This window comes from Periplaneta americana, chromosome 6 (assembly GCF_040183065.1).
Source record: "Periplaneta americana isolate PAMFEO1 chromosome 6, P.americana_PAMFEO1_priV1, whole genome shotgun sequence".
NCBI classification, from domain to species: Eukaryota; Metazoa; Arthropoda; class Insecta; order Blattodea; family Blattidae; genus Periplaneta; species Periplaneta americana.
The window spans coordinates 81078221-81098313 of NC_091122.1; the positions used below are offsets into that span (position 1 = coordinate 81078221).

Genomic DNA, 20093 nt, shown 5'->3' on the forward strand with positions numbered 1-20093 from the left:
TAGCCCAGTAGTTTTTCAGATAAAATTCCTTAAAATTTAGCGTATTTTGTATTTTCTTCTTACTTTAAACACGTACTACTACGCCTGGCTTCGAAATAAAAAATTAAGCTATAGCTAATTTTGTAGTGCACATTTAAGTGTATTAATGGGGTGTAACACATATATTTTATTGTTTGTGGAAATTATGGATATGCTGTTTTTTGTGATTTATAACTTGTTACCACCAAAAAAGTATGGATATAAAATACTATAATATTAGTTATTGTTGAGACAAAAATTACACAATTTTTTTTAAAAAGCTATTTTAAATGAAGAGCCTTAAAATAAATATTTCAAGTCTCGCTATAAAAATACGCGCTCCCTGCAGCGTCATGCTGCGATGTGAGAGGAGCCAGAATGTTCTTATCAGCTGGCCTTGAAACAGCTGGTGTGGAGTCACAAAAAATGAGACGGATACGTGACCCACCAGCCAGTCTTCTGCGTATATTATTATAGGGTGACAGTGGATATTCAGTTCCATTGTTTGAAAGTTTTCTTTTATTGTGTTGCAGAAAATTCAACAAAAACTACTATATTAAGGTAAGATAATGTTTACGTATTGCCTTAAAAGCAAGACTTATAGATATCAATCATGCTATTACAGAATCGCGTTACAAAAATACACGTGCACATTATCAGTACTGAAAAGTCAAATCCTTTTTTATAGGGTGCCTAAAATGGAAAATCGTTTTAGGACAGATCGCTGCTTCAACCCCTTCCAACGATTACATAGAAAAAGGACCACAGAAAAGTTGAAGGTAGTGCTAAATCGGATGTTGGAAAAGTTTAACATTCCCATTAACTTAAAAAAAAACTCTGTGAGAATGTGTAAAACTTGTTCCGTGCAATTATACAAGACTAGACCATCCCCTATGGATATTACCGGTACTTCTAATGAAACTTTTCTCCCATGCTGCCGATAGTGTAGAAGTAACCATCAGTAAACAGTAACAGGTTAGTGTAGTGATTATGTAATTATTTTAGTATTCAGAGAAATACATCTTTCATTTCGAGTTGTTTTCAGATGCGTGAACTACTCGCATGACGGAACTTACGAGCTGCTAGCGTTGGCCAACTACGCGCCCGCTCAGCTTGCTGTGGGATGGAGCCGCGCGGCGAAGAAATCCACGATGAGAATTCTTTTCTTTACTTTTTTTTCCATCCTTACCCAAAGAAAATTTTGGATCTGTAAACTGTGTTTTATTCTATATTAAGTCGCCCATATTGTCGTATTTTTATGTTTGAGCTATTTCGTCAAGAAAAAAAGTAAAATAAATAAATCTGCCTAGTCAAGTGAATAAGAATTTTAAAAAATCCCTCCAAATTCATTATATTACTCTCTGAGTCTGCTTTAAAAAGAGATGTCGTTGAAAATTCTACCACTAAATGTCTCTGAGCAATGTTCTTCCAAAGCTAAGAATTTTATGAAAGTACGATAAATATGACGCTCTATAAAATGAAAAGTAATTCTAGTTGGGGATATTTTAATTCACCATTAGGCTTGTCCAGTGAAGGCCTTTCAAAGACAGAAGCACCGCTTTTTTAAAAAAATGCAAGGTCAAATTTTCTTAAATTTTGTCCGATTTCACATGGAACAGCCCATATGTATGTTAGGGCTATAGTTTCATACACTAAAAAGATAAGCATAAAGAAAAATAGAAAAGAAAATTAAATTAGCTTACACGATGTAAACAAAACATAAACAATCCGTAAATTAGGCATTGCGATTGCAAAATAAATATCAGGTATCAATTTCAAACATACAAAAACATTAACAACATACATACGTAACACTTCTATAACACAAATACGCAGCCTTCCGTACCATACATCATAAATTAATACACAATAGTCATACAAACACAAACTATAATTACGACATTGCGACGACATCAAGCATCACATAACTGACTCACATACATAACAAATCAAGCATCCGTTACAACACATACACTTCAACATAGTAACCACACTTTTAAAAGTTACAAATTTGGCTCCAAGAAGAATAAATAGGACACTGTTACTAATTACTATTCTTCTACAATTTCTTAAATATATCTGTAATAAATCTGTGAAATTCCGATATGAATAATATTCACGTTTTTTATATTGTTATCGTTCTTTAGCGATATAGATAATATTCAAGTTATCATTTATATTCTGTTTTCCTTCATTAGCATTATAAAATAATATTCAAGTTATTTATATTGTTATTGTTCTTTCGCAATATAAATAATCTGTATTTTATGTAAGTAATTATTATAACACAAATAACCATCCTTCTTTGTAAAATAGGTTATTTTATTTAGATAATTAAATAAGTATTATATAATATCTTATATTAATTAAACAAACCGATATTTATCATTCATATTCTGTTATCGTTCTTTAGTGATACTGTATAAATAATATTCTAGTTATTTATATTGTAATCGTTCTTTAGCGATATAAATAACATAAATTTAATATTAGGTTTCGAAAAATCCAGTTGCATAATACTGGTATTAGTTTTTCTTTTTGTATTATTACATTATACTATCTTGAACCACAATAAAATGAAAAGGAGTAACGAGGAATTGAACCTGAAACGTTGACATCTAAATTTCGACGTTCGTCCGCTGAGCTACGAGGGCAAAAGTGTGGAAACATTTTCGGAAAAATTGGCCCAATCACACTCTAAGATTTTCTGATGATTCGTAGAAGCTAGTCCAGGATGCGGGGGGCAAAGGCTAATTGAGATTTCCCGGTCTCTGATAGAATTAATATTTAACCCTTGCCGTGACTTTCGGTGAAGTCCGGAGGGCCCAATTAGTCAAATCCACTCTCCTCATCTCCATGCTTGGGTCCCCTGGAATTTAATAAGATGCGAAAGAGATAGTGGTGTGCGGAAAGCAACGGGATGTTACTGCATTTAGGCCTATCCTTCCCAAGAAAAACTGCAAACATAAACAAAGGAAGCTTTTAATAGAAGAAGAAGGATATTCTGCGGACCTCTGGAAAAAGAACTAAGGAAGAGACTAGTGAAGTGCTTTGTGTGGAGTGTGGCATTGTATGGGGAAGGAACATGGACATTACGACGAAATGAAGAGAAACGAATTGAAGCATTTGAAATGTGGATGTGGTGAAGAATGGTGCGTGTGAAGTGGACAGACAGAATAAGAAATAAAATTGTGTTTGAAAAAGTGAGTGAAGAAAGAATAATGCTGAAACTGATTAGAAAGAGAAAAAGGAATTGGTTGGGTCTCTGGTTGAAAAGAATAATAGAAGACATTAGGATATGTGGATCATATGCGGAGACTAAGAGGAAGGCAGAAAATAGGAAAGATTGGAGATTGCTGGGTTTGCAATGAAAGACCTGCCCATGGACAGAACACTTATGTATGTGGGTATGTTCAGAATGCCTGGAATATCGTGTCTAAGAACAGTCGCTATTTGCAAAGACTAGTCGATTCCATGCCCACTCGACTGCAAGATGATCGAGATAAGAGGAAGATAGACTAAATATTGAATTGTGGCTTTTTGTTTTGTTTTTTGAACGCTTAATTGTTTGAATGTTTTAAGGCCGACGCCAGTAAATTTGTTTTGTTTATGCCACGAAAGATATTTTTATTGAGAATAAAATCTTTTTTCTTTCCATTTGCAGCCACAATATCATAATGATAAAGTCATGGCATAATATATTAATGAACCTGATGTTAATTACTAAAATAATCATAAAAGAGAAAGGAGCCATTATGTATAGTTTGTCTCTCTCAAAAACATAACAAAAAAGAACATAAAAAGCACGAGGTTGTAGTCGAATGCAGGACCTCATGAATAAGAGGCCTGAATGCTACCATTACCCTATCGAATCACAGAATGAATACTTCAATTATAACTGTAGGTATCAGGCAACGTGGTCCAACAACATGTAACATCGCCTGTCTCCGAATTATAGCGAAGATGCCCGAAGGGAACTTTGTTCCAGGAGAGCGGCCACTTTTTCTTTTGACAGCTGTACACCCAAAGTTAATGTGAAGAATGTTCCTGTTTCTTGCGACAGAGTTTGTCAATGACCGGTGTCATAGAAGTCAGTTGAAGACATATATCATCTTCTGTGTCCAAACAAGTTCGATATTTTGTTTTGTAGCGGTGTACCTCGAAAAGGTCGTTTCACTGAGGTACACAGTACCAAAAGACAGTGAGAGAAATTTAGCTTTTGAACTTAATATCAAAAGATCCTCCCCTAACTTAGCCCAAAATTTGGGAAATGGTTTGCTTTTAAATTATGCGTGACAGTGGCTGTGCGAAACTATGTCTATAAGGACCTCATATCTGAAGCAGTGAGGGTTGCTGGTTTTGACATCACTGGAAATGGATCTACAATCCACTAATATTTCTTTAGAATCGATTCCCGAGTGTCCCTTGGAAAGTATGAATTGATAGTTTGAAGCAAATTGTCAAGGTGTTCTTTCATTATTGCTATGAATGAGACATTCATTATGTTATTTTCTTCTGTAAAGTTTGAAGTCAATCAGAAACGTAAGATCCTTATTGTCGACGTTTTCTATGTAGAACGCTATCTTTTTCTTCAGTGCGACAATTTCGTCATCAGCATCAAATATAATCTTCCATTTACCTTGTATTTTTTACTAGGTTATTTTACGACGCTTTCTCAACAGCTTAGGTTATTTAGCGTCTGAATGAGATGAAGGTGATAATGCCGGTGAAATGAGTCCGGGGTATAGCACCGAAATTTACCCAGCACTTAGTCATTTTGGGTTGAGGAAAAACCCCGGAAAAACCCCCAACCAGGTATTTACCTTGTATGTACCCCATGTGCTGAATTCATTTTTGAAAAATGTCTGCCAAGTAACATAATTTGTACAACCATTCCTGATCATTCAAATAATCTGCTAGCAAACTATTCTGGTAATTCAAAAGTGAAGAAAATTCTGTTCGAAGTTCATGTAATTGGGACAGCGCTTTACTGCGTGACAACCATCGCACTTCTGTGTGTAATATTACTAACAATGACTTGTGTATACTACCCATATCTTCACACAGGATTTTAAGTAGCCTACACTGCGAAGGCCGTGCCTTAACAAAGTTGACAATTTTGACGGCGTTGTCTGGTACCTGCTTTAATAACGATGCCATTTTTCGTTGCGAGGGCATGTTGGTGTAGTACACAGTGACTACTTGTTCAGTTTTTAAAACTTCCTTGATCATTGTAACAACGCCAGCAACAGGACCTACCATGGCCTTTGCGCCATCTGTGCACACGTCAATGCAATTGCCCCACGGTATCGAGTTTTCAATGCAGAAGGAAAAAATTCAGTATTGCTTGTAGAGGATGGCAATGGCTGCAGAACAAAATATTTCATGAAAAAAACTGAAAAATCATATCGCACAAACATCATTAACATAGCTAATCCGGCAAAAACTGTGGATTTGTCAAGTTGTAACGAAAATTTCGTTTAACTGATACAGGAAATCATGATATATTTTACGTCTTTTCATATAAGTATTCTGGATTCGAATATGCCCGGTGCTACTTGGTAAGGGCACACTGGAAATCAAGTTTTGCAGTTTTCTCGTCCACCATGCACTTCACTACCTTCACTAATAGTGGTTTCATAAGAGTTTCAGCAAGAGTGAGATTTACCAGCAAGAGCCTGGTCATGTCTAACCAAGTACAGCGTTTTCAGTGCTTTCTCGTTGTTTGTTTTTACACGAGGTGAAATTTTATCTGAACTGCATGGAGTTCGTCACTTTTTTCTTTGGAAGTAGTCTGCAGTTTTATTTGTGAATTTTTGAATTGAGAAATGCCGTCTAAGCTTGGCATGGAACATAGAACTATTGGGAAAAACTTTGTTACATATCACACACTGTGGACGTTCATCAGCAAACTCAGTGAATCCCATGTCCAAATATAAATCACAATATTATCGTTTGTTACTTTCAATACCTCTACATTAGGCATCGTAGACTCTGAGACAGGATCATGTTCAACATATTCCGAACTCAATTCCCAGGAATTCGCACTATCTTCTTTGAAAGTAAGGTTATAGCTGTTGTTATCTCTCTTTGACTGAGCACTGGTTGATGGCTAATGACTCTTAGGTCTTAGGGAGCCCATCTTAAGCCACAGTTCTGGTTCAACGAAAGTTTAGCTAACACATCTGCTATCAAATTAACATGCAGATAAACATGATATATATTTTTTGAGGTAACTTAACAGTCAATAGATTGTAGATTCCATGTGCTACGAATAACAAACTCTGCCTGCCCAGTATATAAAAAATTAAATAAATTTCGAGAATCATTGAGTACTTGGCAAACAAGAAAGATCGAGATAGTTCCAGTGATGAGTAGATCTAATATTAACGCTTCCATGTAGCAAGAAGAACGCAAACTACTTTCTCAGGAAGTATTTTTCGCTTGATGGAAGTAGTTTCCCTTTTCCCACTAGAGACTAGATGGAAGCAGCAATTTTTGTCATCTTCATAACTTCTGCGGACGGAGCCCCTGAGAATCATGCGCGGAGCCCTAAGGGCTCCGCGGAGCACACTTTGGGAACCGCTGCTCTAGAGCAAAGTTAAAAAGTAAAGGTGATAGTGCATCTCCTTGCTTTAGTCCACAGTGAATTGGAAACACATCTGACAGAAACTGACCTATACGGACTCTGCTATACGTTTCACTGAGACACATTTTAATTAGTCGAATTAGTTTCTTGGGAATACCAAATTCAATAAGAATATCATATAAAACTTCTCTCTTAACCGAATCATATATCTTTTTGAAATCTAGGAATAACTGATGCACTGTACCCTTATACTCCCATTTTTTCTCCATTATCTGTCGAATACAAAATATCTGATCAATAGTTGATCTATTACGCCTAAAACCACACTGATGATCCACAATAATTTCATCTACATATGGAGTTAATCTTCTCAAAAGAATATTGGACAAAATTTTGTACGACGTCAACAAAAGTGATATACCTCGAGGTACGATTATGGACTCCTTCCATTGTTCTGGTACGAGGCGTGTTCTTAAAGTTAGTTCCGTTTTCAGTTATAGCCGTTGCATCGCTACAATCGTTACTTTGCGCATGTGTGTTTTCTTCTTCAGACCTCAGGCAAGCTGTGCATGCAGTTTCAGAGCTTCAGTCCGTGTGTGTGGTTAGTTGTGATCAATTGAAATGTTTAAAGTGATCGAGCAGCCCACCGACTGTGTGATGTGGTCTGTTATCCATTTCTTGAATGCGAGAAACATCAAACCAGCTGACATTCATTGTCAACTTTGTGAGGTGTATGGTGATGATGCCATTAGTGATGAAATGGTCAGGAGATGGGTTAGAAAGTTCAACGAGGGCCGCGTCTCTGTGCATGACAAGCAGCATACCGGTCGGCCATCTTTGATCAATGATGATTTGGTTCGTGCTGTCGATGAAAAAATTCATGAGGACAGGAACAAATTGACCATTCCCCCCTACAGCCCGGATTTGGCTCTGAGTGACTTTCATCTCTTCCTGCACCTCAAGAAGTTCCTCGGTGGTCAACGTTTTGATGGCGACGACACCCAAAATCTCATCTTGAAATTTGGCTCGGAACAAACTGATGATGCCCCCCTACAGCTCGGATTTGGCTCTGAGTACTTTCATCTCTTCCTGCACCTCAAGAAGTTCCTCGGTGGTCAACGTTTTCATGGCGACGATGAAGTGAAAACAGTGCAGAAGTGGTTCGCATCGCAGGCAGGTGAATTCTACAATGATAGACTTATGCCACGACTCGATAAGTGCCTCAATAATGGTGGAGATTATGTTGAGAAGTAATTGATGTGTGGGGAATACAATGCAACAAAAATGGTTTGTAAATATCTTCCCATTTACTTACTACACCCTTTTGGAACTTACTTTAAGAACACGCCTCGTACAATTTCCTTTTCCCAAATAGCAATAAATTTCGTTAGATAATGCACTTCCACCCTCTTGTATTAATTCTGCTCGAATTTGATCGATACCTGGAGACTTTAAGATTTTCTATCGCAATTTCGACTTCAGAAAGTGTGGGTTTGGGTATAAATGGCTCAGCAGTTTGTATTTCATTTTCGTCCCGATCATTTCTATTTGGCCTATGTAAATTTTGTAGTTGCCCAAAATAGTTTTTCCACCTGTTCAGGATTGAATGAGAGTCTGCAAGTAAGTCACCATTCTCATCCTTGATCACGTTTACCCTTGCCTGATATCCATTCTTAAATTCCTTTGTTGTTGTTGTTTTCTAATGCCAGGTTTTTGACAATAAAGTCATTTGACCTCTTGCACTCCAATATTTTTCAAAGATATCATCATGACCAGCCACTGAAGCACAAATTTTGAGGTGTTCTGAATCCATTTCTTGGTTTGAGCTGCACAATGGACAGTTAGGGGATTGATATATTCCAATTCTATGCAGGTGTTTGGCCAAACAATCATGGCCTGTTGCCAATCTAAATGCAGCTACAGACGATTTTCGTGGTAAATCGGGAATTAACTGTGGATTTTGATGCAGAGAGTTCCATTTTTTCCCATGGGATTGTGTTTTGTTGGTTGAAGTCTAAGTATGTAGATTTAATAAATCTTTTCACAGAGTAATATGTAGATTTAGTAACAGGTCTGTAAGTAGCAGTGCTGCCCTTCTTTGCTAAAGCATCTGCATTGTCATTTCCCAGGATTCCACAGTAGGATGGTATCCATTGGAATACAATTCTTTTATTGAGTGATATTAATTGAGAGAGCATTTGAGTTATTTCTGCTGTTTGAGATGAAGGTGTGTGTTTAGAGACTATTGATAGAATAGTTGCTTTGGAGTCTGACAATATAACTGCATTTTTAAATTTACTGATGTGGCATAGAAGATTCCTGAGACTTTCACTTATTGCAATGATTTCTCCATCAAAACTTGTTGTTCCATACCCAAGAGATCTATAAAGTGAGAAGAGACAGCACGTAACACCTGCACCGGCACCTTGTTCTCTGGAGATCAAGGATCCGTAAGTGTATAAATGAAGCCAGTTTTGTGGAGGGTATCTAATATTAATTGTCTCTAAAGACAATTGTTTTAGTATTTCAGTGTTTACTTCTGATTTCAGTATTTCTTCTGTTAAATTTAGATTATATTCTATATTTAATAGAGTTAAAGGGTTTGCTTTAATTTGTAGGTTTTCTTTTAAATTCGGGATATTGATTTTCTGTTTTAATTCTTGAACAATGGATATGAAACTTTTTTGAGTTTTCAATCTACAGAGAGGACTGTATGAATGCCAATTGTTTCCTGGTAATCTAATAAGTTTTTCATATTGAATCAGTGCTTTTTCTTCTATTGTCATTTTGATGCTGTTAATGTTAGTGAGGAATCTCATAGAATCTATTGGAGTTGTTTTGATTCCACCAGTAATGAGTCTGAGAGCTTGGTTTTGAACATATTCAATTTCGTTTATGTAAGGTGAAGTAATTAAAATTTCTCCGCAGTATGTCAGCACTGGCTGTATAAACATTTTGTATGTAGTGTTCAAAGTATTCCTAGAGCATCCCCATTTCTTTCCTGCTAGTCTTTTTAGAAGGGAGATCTTTTACGAGCTTTTTCAGAAATGTATTTCAAATGGTTGCTCCATGTTAACTTACTATCGAAAATAACTCCAAGATATTTGGATTCATAAGTCCTAGGAAGGTGTTGGCCATTGTATTGGATATTGAATTCTCTTTCTTTTTTGCCAAGTGAAAATATTTTTCACTCCATTTTTCTTAAATTCCTTTATGCCCTTATATAATTTTCTGATGTTCTTATTTTTACTATTTGTTTCTACCTCATTCAGTTTTTCCTTCAAGTAATCTCTCTTTTTATTCCTAAGTGTACAATTTGCTTCCCTTATTTTATTGAAATAATTATCTCTATTCACCTCAACTGGAGCCTGTAAGAATTTCAATTTTGTCGGTTTCCTTCTTTCTACTACCATGCAACAATCTTCATCAAACCACGGTTTCTTTTTTTTAGTTTCATAATGACCTATACTCTGTTCAGCTGCAATTTTGATATTATCTCGGATATTTTCCCACACGCTATTAACATCTAACTCTTCCTCAACTTCATCAGAACTTGCTAATATGGCAAACCTATTTGAAATTTCGACCTGATAATTTGCTTAGTTTCCTCGTTCTTTAATTTCGGAATATTGAATCTTCTGATATTAACTTGTTGCTCTACTCGCTTGGCTACTGATAGTCTTTCTCTTAGTTCTCCAATTACCAAATAATGGTCAGAATTACAGTCTGCCCTCCTGAAGGTTCGAATGTCTACTATACTAGTATGTCTTCTTTTATCTATCAAGATGTGATCTATCTGGTTATGTGTCAATCCATCTGGAGAATTCCAAGTAATTTATGGTTATCCTTATGGGGGAATGTTGTACTTTTGACAATTAAATTTTTTGATGTGGCAAAGTTGACTAACCTAACTCCATTATCAGTACTAGTTACGTGTAGGCTCTCTTTTCCAATAGTCGGTTTAAAAATATCCTCCCGTCCTACTGTAGCATTGAAATCTCCCAATAAAATTATCATGTAATATCTAGGTCATCATCATCATCATTGGCGCTACAGCCTTTTGTGGACCTGGGCCTCCCTTAGTAATTGTCGCCATCCATCTCTACCTTGTGTAGCAGCCTTCCAATTTTTGCACCCCAACTTTCTGGCATCCTCTTCCACTCCATCAATCCACTGCGAGTGCGGTCGACCTCGTCTTCTCTGACCTCCCGGATTTGTTATTACAATTTTTTTTACAAGTTTCACTTAGGTCCATGCGTATTACATGTCCTGCCCACCTCAGTCTGTTTGTTTTAACTGTAATGATTATATTTGGCTCCCCTAGAAGTATATATAATTCATAGTTGCATCTCCTCCTCCAGAGACCTTCCTCAAATGTTGGGCCATAGATCCTTCGCAGAATCTTTCTTTCAAAAATTTCCAATCTTTTTTCATCGTTTTTAGAGATTGACCACGTTTCTGCCGCATATGTCAAAACTGGTCTCACTAATGTTTTGTAAAGAATAATTTTTACTTTCCTGGATAGAGCATGTGAACTAAAGTGATATTTCAGGCCAAAATATGCTCTGTGATATCTAGGTAACTAATCAAAAGTCTGTTCCAATTCCTCATAGAAGCTATCCTTTATATGGTCGTCTTTCTCTTCTGTAGAGGCGTGAGCATTTATAACTACGATATCGCACCATCTACCCTTAAGTACTAAATACAATAACTATCACTGATAAATTCGACCTTTTCTACTGCTGATTTTATTCTATTATGAATAAAGAATCCTGTTCCTAATTGGTGATTATTGTTTCCTTCCTCATAATACAACAAGTAATCTCCTATTTGTATTATGCCATTCCCATCTAACCTAATCTCCTGTACTCCCACAAAGTCTATTCTATATCTAGCTAGTTCTTTTGCTACTAATGTTACCCCTCCTGTTCTATATAGACTTGTAACATCCCAAGTACCAAATCTCAAAACCTTATTCCTTTGCTATGGTCGTGCCAGAGAATCAGTCCCATTCCGAGGCTTACTTGAAGGTTTCGTAAGAAGCTGTTTTTTACAGTGATGGGTTGTTAGCCCTTCGCCCAATCCCCAAGCTGGAGGACCACCCCTCATCGGCTGTCCGCTACTGCTTATTCAATATATTCACAGCTACCCTCCATATCTGGAGGCCGTCTCCTCGAACCGCAACCTGACAACGTGCCATGCCTTGGTGATAGGGACCCACAATACATGGGTACAAAAATTACAGAATAAAAATTATTGAATTAGTAGGCATACATACCTACTTGATTTTTAACAATTAGAAAAGTAAAAAACAAAAACAAAATTAACGAATTAATTGAATTAATTAGATAATTTGAATAATTAATTAAAAACGTACAGTCTCAAAGCATCATTTTTCTCTTTGGAACTTCCGTAAAGAAAGAAAAAAAAATTAGGACTTGAAATGTTGGATTACAGTAGCCGAGTAATTTTATTTAAATGTTTTATAAAAAAAATAAGCATATGGACCGTACCTTATTCAGCATTGCAGTAGATCACTGTGAACATACGTAGATGGTCGAAAGTAAATGACTGCAGATTGTCTGCCAGGATACTTTTATGTATAGAGAAGCTCCTCTCCATATCCGGAGAAACAATGGGTACATACTTGAAGTACACTAGGTTACTTGGGGGTGAGTTCTTGTTTAATATCTGATGTGTTTAACATATCTCCTGATAGCACTTCTGAAATTCTGCACAATATATTGAAACTGCGTTCTTCTCAAGGACACACTTCAACTTACTTGCCACCATTTTTCCAACTTCACCTAATCCACTGTCTATATCTATTCTATTTTCTTTACAAGTGCCACTAAATTCACTAGAGCCATCTCTTTTTTATGAAGTTGCGCTATAGACCCAAAATGTGACTTGATATATGCTAATTTACCCTTCAGTTCACTGTTTGAATACAATTCTTGGGCATTTTGAATGGACTTTGTGTCTTCCGATTTAAGAGTATCGACAACTGTTTTAACAATTTCAAAATTGTCACAATAAAAAATGCAGGCATCGGTTCAAGTATCCCAATGTGTGATCACTGGTTCTGGCAGCAGATGAACATTCGGAGCTAGGGATTTAAAGAGTTCCCTTCGCAATGAAGCCTTCACAAAGATTTTTTTTGTGTTCGAGGCTATGTCGTCAACTTCAGAAAAGTGTCCCCTCACTCCATCCGCTACTCTGTGCAACACATGATCCAAACATGTTACATGTATCATCTTAGGACAAAATGACATGATGGACTTGGCTGCTTTAACATGTGTGACATGAGCATGGCGAAGAGCAGGATGTCGTGCCATATACCACCAGGTCATAGGAGAAACATGGATTTGTCGAAAAGTCGGGAAATAGTGGAATGATTGACAGACACCAGTATTTTACTGTGAGCAGAAATACTTTACCTGGCCCCTCGACTTCTAGCATCCTCACAATGACATTAGCTACACACCGGGTCTCGACAGCAGGTGTCTCATCGATGGAAACAAAAATTTTCTTTCCGTCCATTGGGACCCTGATTCTTGTTGGAGTGTTATCATAGCATACAGGTACATAGTTCTTTCTCAGACTGGATTTGTCAGGGATAGAACACTTCGCAAAATAAAATTTCACCATCTGTAGAGAATATTTCCTCAGCAAACTCTGAAACAAGTCTGAAATGTCATGCTTTGGAAGGTTTAATCTTAGGTATAATAATGTTAATATTGGAACGAGTTAGTTTTTTTAATATTTTCCGTTTTTAACAATACCAGTAACTAAAATATTGTGACTGGAACTTTCTTCATTGAAAACTTTATTGCAAGTGAAGATTAAATGGTTTCATAATTGCGTTCGCATAACAAGAAATAAGTCTCAGTGTTGTAAATTATAAATTAGAATTATAAATTTCATTGCAAAATCTATAACAAGAGAAAATTCAAGTATTATAGAGTCGCGTCGCTCATATTTCTGGCAGCCAATTACGTTGCAGATCGGCTACATTTAAACGTCTGGGTCTTGTCATTTGCTGCTGTAGACATTATGCACTTTCTAAGGCTCGATAATTACTTGGTATAATCGTTTGTCATTTTTGTTCTTTCGTTTTCATTCATAGCAAGCAGACGAAAACTCGACGTGATGTGATATATATTAACATGTGTTTCTGTTCTTCAGTAGATCAATTTAAATATGACAAAATGTAATGCAGAAAGCAGATTGTGTTTGTGAAATCCCGTTAATGACGAAAATATTGACCCAAAGCTTGAAAAAAATGACCTAAAAATGACATATAGCTTTTAAAAGTGACGTAAAACCAGAAAAGGGCAAAAAATAATCTATAAAATAGATTTTTAGAATGTGGACATCACAAATGGAATTTATAAACAAACGAGCAATGTCTCCAATACGAGGAAAAAACGATGACATGTCATCAGAAACTGGGCCCTGTGAATATAGAAGGGATTTTAAATAAAATCAATAATAATAAAGATTTCAACAGATTACTAGGAAAACATGATATTACAGAAGTAGTGGAGACACCAATGAAGAAGGATAGTGAATTAGTAAAGAGAGAATTTTAATGTGTTAATACAACCAACTGGGGAAATTAGGGAGAAACCCAGGATGATTACTATTTTAAATAAAAGATGAATTATTAAATATTATAGACGATGAATTATTAAATATTATAGACGATATTAAATCAAATATGGAAGAAGTCTTATGGTTAGAAATCTTATACTGCACTAGAATAGTGAAGAATATATTGGAGTGCACTATGTTCATCCAAGTAGCTTAAAGTATGCTAATAAGAATTTCTGGAATGAATTAAAAATATCATTTACATTACAATATTTTTTTCATTTTGAAAGTAGCAGATAGTTTCCATTTCCTGCTGGACAGTTTCTGTTTCCATACTTGACAGTTTCCTTTTATTGAGGAAAAATTACACATAATACAGGGAAATTTTAAATCATTGATACATCCCTGTAACTGCTGTAATGAATTTATTTCACAAATACAAATATAACATGAAAGGTTACCTCTCCAAGTTTCAATGAATATTCACAGATATCCGACGCAGGTGCCATTTGTGACACGGTAGATACTATACTCCATTTCTTGCCACACTCGTGCTAGCATAGCCTGATCAATTGAGTCAACTGCATCGTCTGTCCGTTGCCTTGACTGCTGTAAGTCCTGTGAAAATGGGGTTATGAACACCTTGTCCTTCATGCATCCCCAAAAGAAAAAAAAAATCATACGGCGTTAGGTTGGTTGACATGGGGAGCCACAACATAATGGCACATCAACTCAGCATGGTCAATCCAGCGTTCTGGAAGATGCTGGTTGAGGTGATTGCATATGAGGTTATTCCAATGTGGGGGGGCACATCTTGCTGCATATTGAAGTCAGGTACCTCTTCTTCCAACTGGAGCAACAATCACTCGGACAGCATGTCGAGATAGATTATTCCTGTAATGATAATGACAATAATGATACAGTAATGATAATACTCTTTATTGTCATTGAATGTAAAACTTCAGTATAGACATTGTCATTGTTACAATCTTACTGCAATACATTTCATAGATATACAAAAATAAAATCTAATTATTAAAACAATGTAGATATTTATCAAATTATATAATACAAAGTTAAAAGTATTATATTTGCTAGATAAAAGACAGTATCAAATACTAATTGTCATATGTTTAATAACTAATTATAAATACTACAACAGAGGTTAATAATAAACTTTAAAAATGCAACATAAGGTAGTGCAATTTGCTCTGTTCATTATTACATTGAAATTTAAATATTAATTTATTCACCACTAGGTTTCATTCAAAAACTCACTACTAAAAAAAAAAAAAAAAAAAAAAAGAAAGAAGAAAAAAAAGAAGAAAAACATTAAGAAACAATATAACATTTAGAACTGCATTATTTAAAAATGTATGTCAATTTCAAAGAACTCATTGATTGAGTAAAGTTAGGCTCTGCAAAGAAAAAAGGCCTAAACAAACTACTGTTGGTCGTAGCACAGAAACCATTCATCTTCAGAGAATCACATTCGTGTTCCATTGTGGCATGCGGGTTTTCCGTGCCTCAAAATCTCAAATTATGCCTGTTCATTTTGCTACATAAGTGAACACAAGTCTGTCCGCAAAACCATCCACCTCCAGCCATGCTTGCAAATTTATGCAGAATTCTCTCCTTTTTGATTTGTTGGTTGGTATTAGCGCCTGTACCATGTGAAATCTGTAAGGCTTGAACTGCAGACTCTTGCTTAACATGCACCATACTGTTGTTTTGTCATGTTAAGTTCTCTACTGGCATGATACATTGATTTTTTGGGGCTTTGTATATAGGTCACACGAATGTTTTCCACTTAAAAAAACTAAAACAAAAAAAAATGTTAGTCTCTTCTTAACTTTTACAATAAACTGTCTAGCTTTTATTAATCAGTTAATCTTTTAGTACTTTGATTTTTATTGTATTTGTAAATTTAATATTAATTGTAATTATAATTGTAATTGTATTCTTAATATTGTAGTAGTAATCCTCTGGTAGAGGGGAAGAGAAGGCCTGATGGCCTTATCTCTACCAGGTTAAATAAATAAATAATACTTCATTGTTGACAGATGGCAGAATCCCTAAATGCGGCAATTAATTAGATGTATTGAGAGACATGGTGCAATTTTGGTAAGACAAATATTTATGGAGTTGTAGTACATTTTGCAGGGTTGCCAAAATGAACTTTATGCACATTGTATGCATTTTCTCTTATTAAATATAGATCCATCAAGTTGTCCACCATTGCAAAAATATTTCCTGAAACCAGTTCCGCAGAACATAGTTTGAGAACCACTGCTATAGTTTAAAACTTAGTAATTCCTACGCCATTAATACTTGCACTGCCATCGTGATCTAATACAGGCCGTAAGGCAGACCACGTGACTCGCTTAACAGCTGATCGCGAAAGGCGGTCTTTCAACCATATGAATTAGTTGCAGTGCATGAAGAATAACATATATTTCTCTGAAATGCAGTGTAATTGCGTCAGTAAAATTTTAAACAGTGATTGTGAGACACTTGAGACACAATTTACTTGCAATTTAAGGTATAATATTATTTTTGGTGTGAAAATTACGTTGTTGCAGGCAAAGTTCGTATGTGTAATACCTGCCTTTATTTCGATTAAATATTGCGCCCTTATGTGGTTAAGTGAAATTTTGGTCTTATAAACAGTAGGCTAAATATGTGTAATAATATATACGTGACAGTGAAACATTGACTGACATGTAAAGTACGTTGTGAGTAGGCCTAAGTGCAGCGTTACCGATGTTACTCTTGTCTAATCCATTATTGTTAGTTTACCGTATTTGTCTTATTAAATTTAAATTATTGCGCCCTTTTTATTTGTGAATAACCTACATTATACGAGTAAATAATACGACGTTTGATAATATACACAATTTGAACTAAAAACGAGATACATATAGCTAGTATATTACGAAAAATTATACCCTATAGTTTTCATTACTGTTACAGTATCTAGAATTGTAATTAGTTGAAATAAAGCACTCATGCTTCATTACGAAATTCTTGCACATTCATTTATGCACTTTTCAACAATTTTCAGTTGCATCGCACGCATATTTTAATGTGTTGAAGTTATAGGTTATGTTTATTCTATCAGTACTTGCCTTATTTCCATATTCGCAATTATGCATTATAATTAAGCATAACGCTACGTATAACTTATAAATGCAATTTGTCTACACTTCAGTTGTATTTATTCGTTTCAGACGGTACTCCAGTCTGAAGTCTGATTAGTTTAATATGTTACCAGGGCTAAACTAGCGCTAAGGTAGTTCCCTTCGTATTCATACATCTTAAATATACAAATTAGTTCGGTTCGTTCAGGATTTTAATATGCCTTGCTTATAGGATCAAATGCATCTCCACAAAAAATAAATTCAACTGTTTTCAGTTCAGAAATTACCGGAACTAGCCTATACCTCAGCGCTACTAAGTAATATAACGTATGTACATTTCATAGGAGGGACTGTGGTGAATTTTCGACCTATAAGTAAGGACGGTAACCGTGTTCTGAAGTTTATCCTAAAAATATATTCTTTATTAAATCTCAAAACCGTTTTCGTTCTCAACTTAAGCCTAAAATGTTGACGCAGATAGGTTATGTTAACATGGTAAATTCTCTTCACATAAAAATAACACAGTTTTATTTATTATTCCTGCCACATTATGCAATACATAAATGGAACTTATGCACATATTACATTGAATAAAAATTTAATTGTATTATTTATTTGTTCCCTACTATACTGGGTTGTAATGAATTGTATTTATCTAACCTACCAGATTAACACACAACTGTACATACGGGTCATTCCACGAGATGAGGGACATAAAGACAACATTTTATATTTAATCGAAGAAACTGTTCTTTTGGATTAAAAAATTCTCCAATTCATTGACTTTATACAGCATGGTATAATTTTAATTTTGCCGGCATAATTTCTTTGTTCCCAACAAGCAAAGTCGACATGGCTGCTACAGAGGGATTCTGGTAAGATTACGTCATTTGATTTTAGGACATAGCTATCAGAATATTAAATTCCATGAAGTTAGTGCTATATTACCTTTGAAAGTAATTGTTTCAGTGCCTGTATGTAGTAACAATGAGTGGAAATATAATCTATTAAAGTAATTATCCACTGTTAAAAGAAATACTTAGGTTATGTAACGTTTGTTACAAAAATATTAATTTTATTTCATAATTAGAAAACTGTTTTTTATTTTAAAATGAAACTTTGTATTATCTTACTTCCTCATGTAAGCTACATAAATACTAGACATTCTGATTTTTAAAATAATAATTTTATATAAATTCTGTGTAACAAACGTTACATCAAATAGTAACAATCGTTACATAACAATGTGGTAACGTTTGTTACACAAAAAATAATAAGATAATCAGATGTAATACATGAAATTATTGATTAATGGCCTATGTTTGGTAAGCTTATATTTAAAATAAGACATGTTTTAGTACGTTTTCATGTTTGATGGGCCATATATGCATTTCAGTATGAAAAAAGCTCCAAAACCTGCTACTGAGAGAATGCGTGAGTACAGAGCTAGAATGGACACAGAAAAAACTCAAGAGAGACTAGAAAAGTGTCGTAACATTATGAGGAAACTTAGGAAAAAGCCAAAATCAAAATCGGAAAAATCTACAGAAAGAGAAGCCACTAGGAAGCGAGTACAAGAATATCATAGAAGACAAAAAGCAAGAGTTTTAAGTTAATGTATTTTGAAAGACGGTTCTTCAGGAAGTCCTCATTATAAGAGTGCAAATTCTTTTGGAAAGGCTATAAAAAGAGCACAAAGAAACCTTCCAAGGAGCCCTCGAAAACAAACAGCCGTAGTAAGAAAGCTTGCCGAATCATTTAATCTATTAGTACAGTCAGCAAAACATTCCACATCTTCTACATTGTCTATTACTGCAGATACTATGAAAATGGTGAAGGGTTTTTATGAATGTGACGATGTTCCCCGCCAACTCCCTGGAAAAAAAGATTTTATTATAATACGTGAGGATGGAAAGAAAGAATATATGCAAAAAAGACTGCTTGTATATCATTTGCGTGAAGTATACACACTTTTTCAAGAGCAGAATCCAAATGTAAAGATTGGTCTATCAAAATTTTGTGAAATGCGACCGAAACATGTTAGGTTGGTCTCTGATAAGGATCAGATAATGTGCTGCTGCCCTTACTGTGGAAATACGCAGATAATGATTTCAGCAGCGCCCTGGAAAACAAGTGAAAAACCAAAAACCATCCAGGAGCTTCTGAAAGAAACAGTTTGTTAAACTGAAAATAAGAACTGTATGAAAAGAAGTTGCCAAGAATGTGGAGATATTGAATCCACGCTGATTACAAAAATTGATGATGACTGTGATGAGGTTCACACCAAGCAATGGGAAGGTGGACATCTGGTTCAAAAAGATATGTCTATAAATGAATTCTTCACTTATTTCAAGAATCAGCTAACGCAACTATCCAATCATATATACAATAAAAGAAGACAATGGAAGGAACAGCAGAAACAAAAATCATCACTACAACCAGGACAGCTGATTCTCCTAACAGATTTTGCTGAGAACTATGTAGCAAAATTTCAGAATGAAGTTATGGCTGCACACTGGACACACACATCAGCTGAAACATCAACGACAATCTATACTGCAGTTTGCTATTTCCGAAAATCTTCTACTGATGATGTCGCAACAATATGTTTAGCAGTCATTAGTGATACACAGAGTCATGGCACTGCTGAAGTTGCTGCTTTCAATGAAATCCTACTAAACTACCTGTCTGCATTAAAGCAGTCTCCTATAACTTCAGTTTATCTGTGGACTGATGGTGCTGCACAACAT

At 35.3% G+C, this 20093-nt stretch overlaps 1 protein-coding gene and 1 long non-coding RNA gene across 6 annotated transcripts in view; one reads left to right on the top strand and one right to left on the bottom strand.

Moving 5' to 3' along the window:
• Positions 1–20093, top strand: part of LOC138701460 (E3 ubiquitin-protein ligase SHPRH) — a 444559-nt gene that overhangs the window by 330995 nt on the left and 93471 nt on the right. The window lies entirely within an intron of this gene.
• Positions 14610–16745, bottom strand: LOC138701461 (uncharacterized). Its single transcript, XR_011332586.1, has 2 exons — positions 16358–16745; positions 14610–15097 (listed from the first exon to the last, which is right to left on the bottom strand). It is a non-coding gene; the product is annotated as an uncharacterized lncRNA (long non-coding RNA).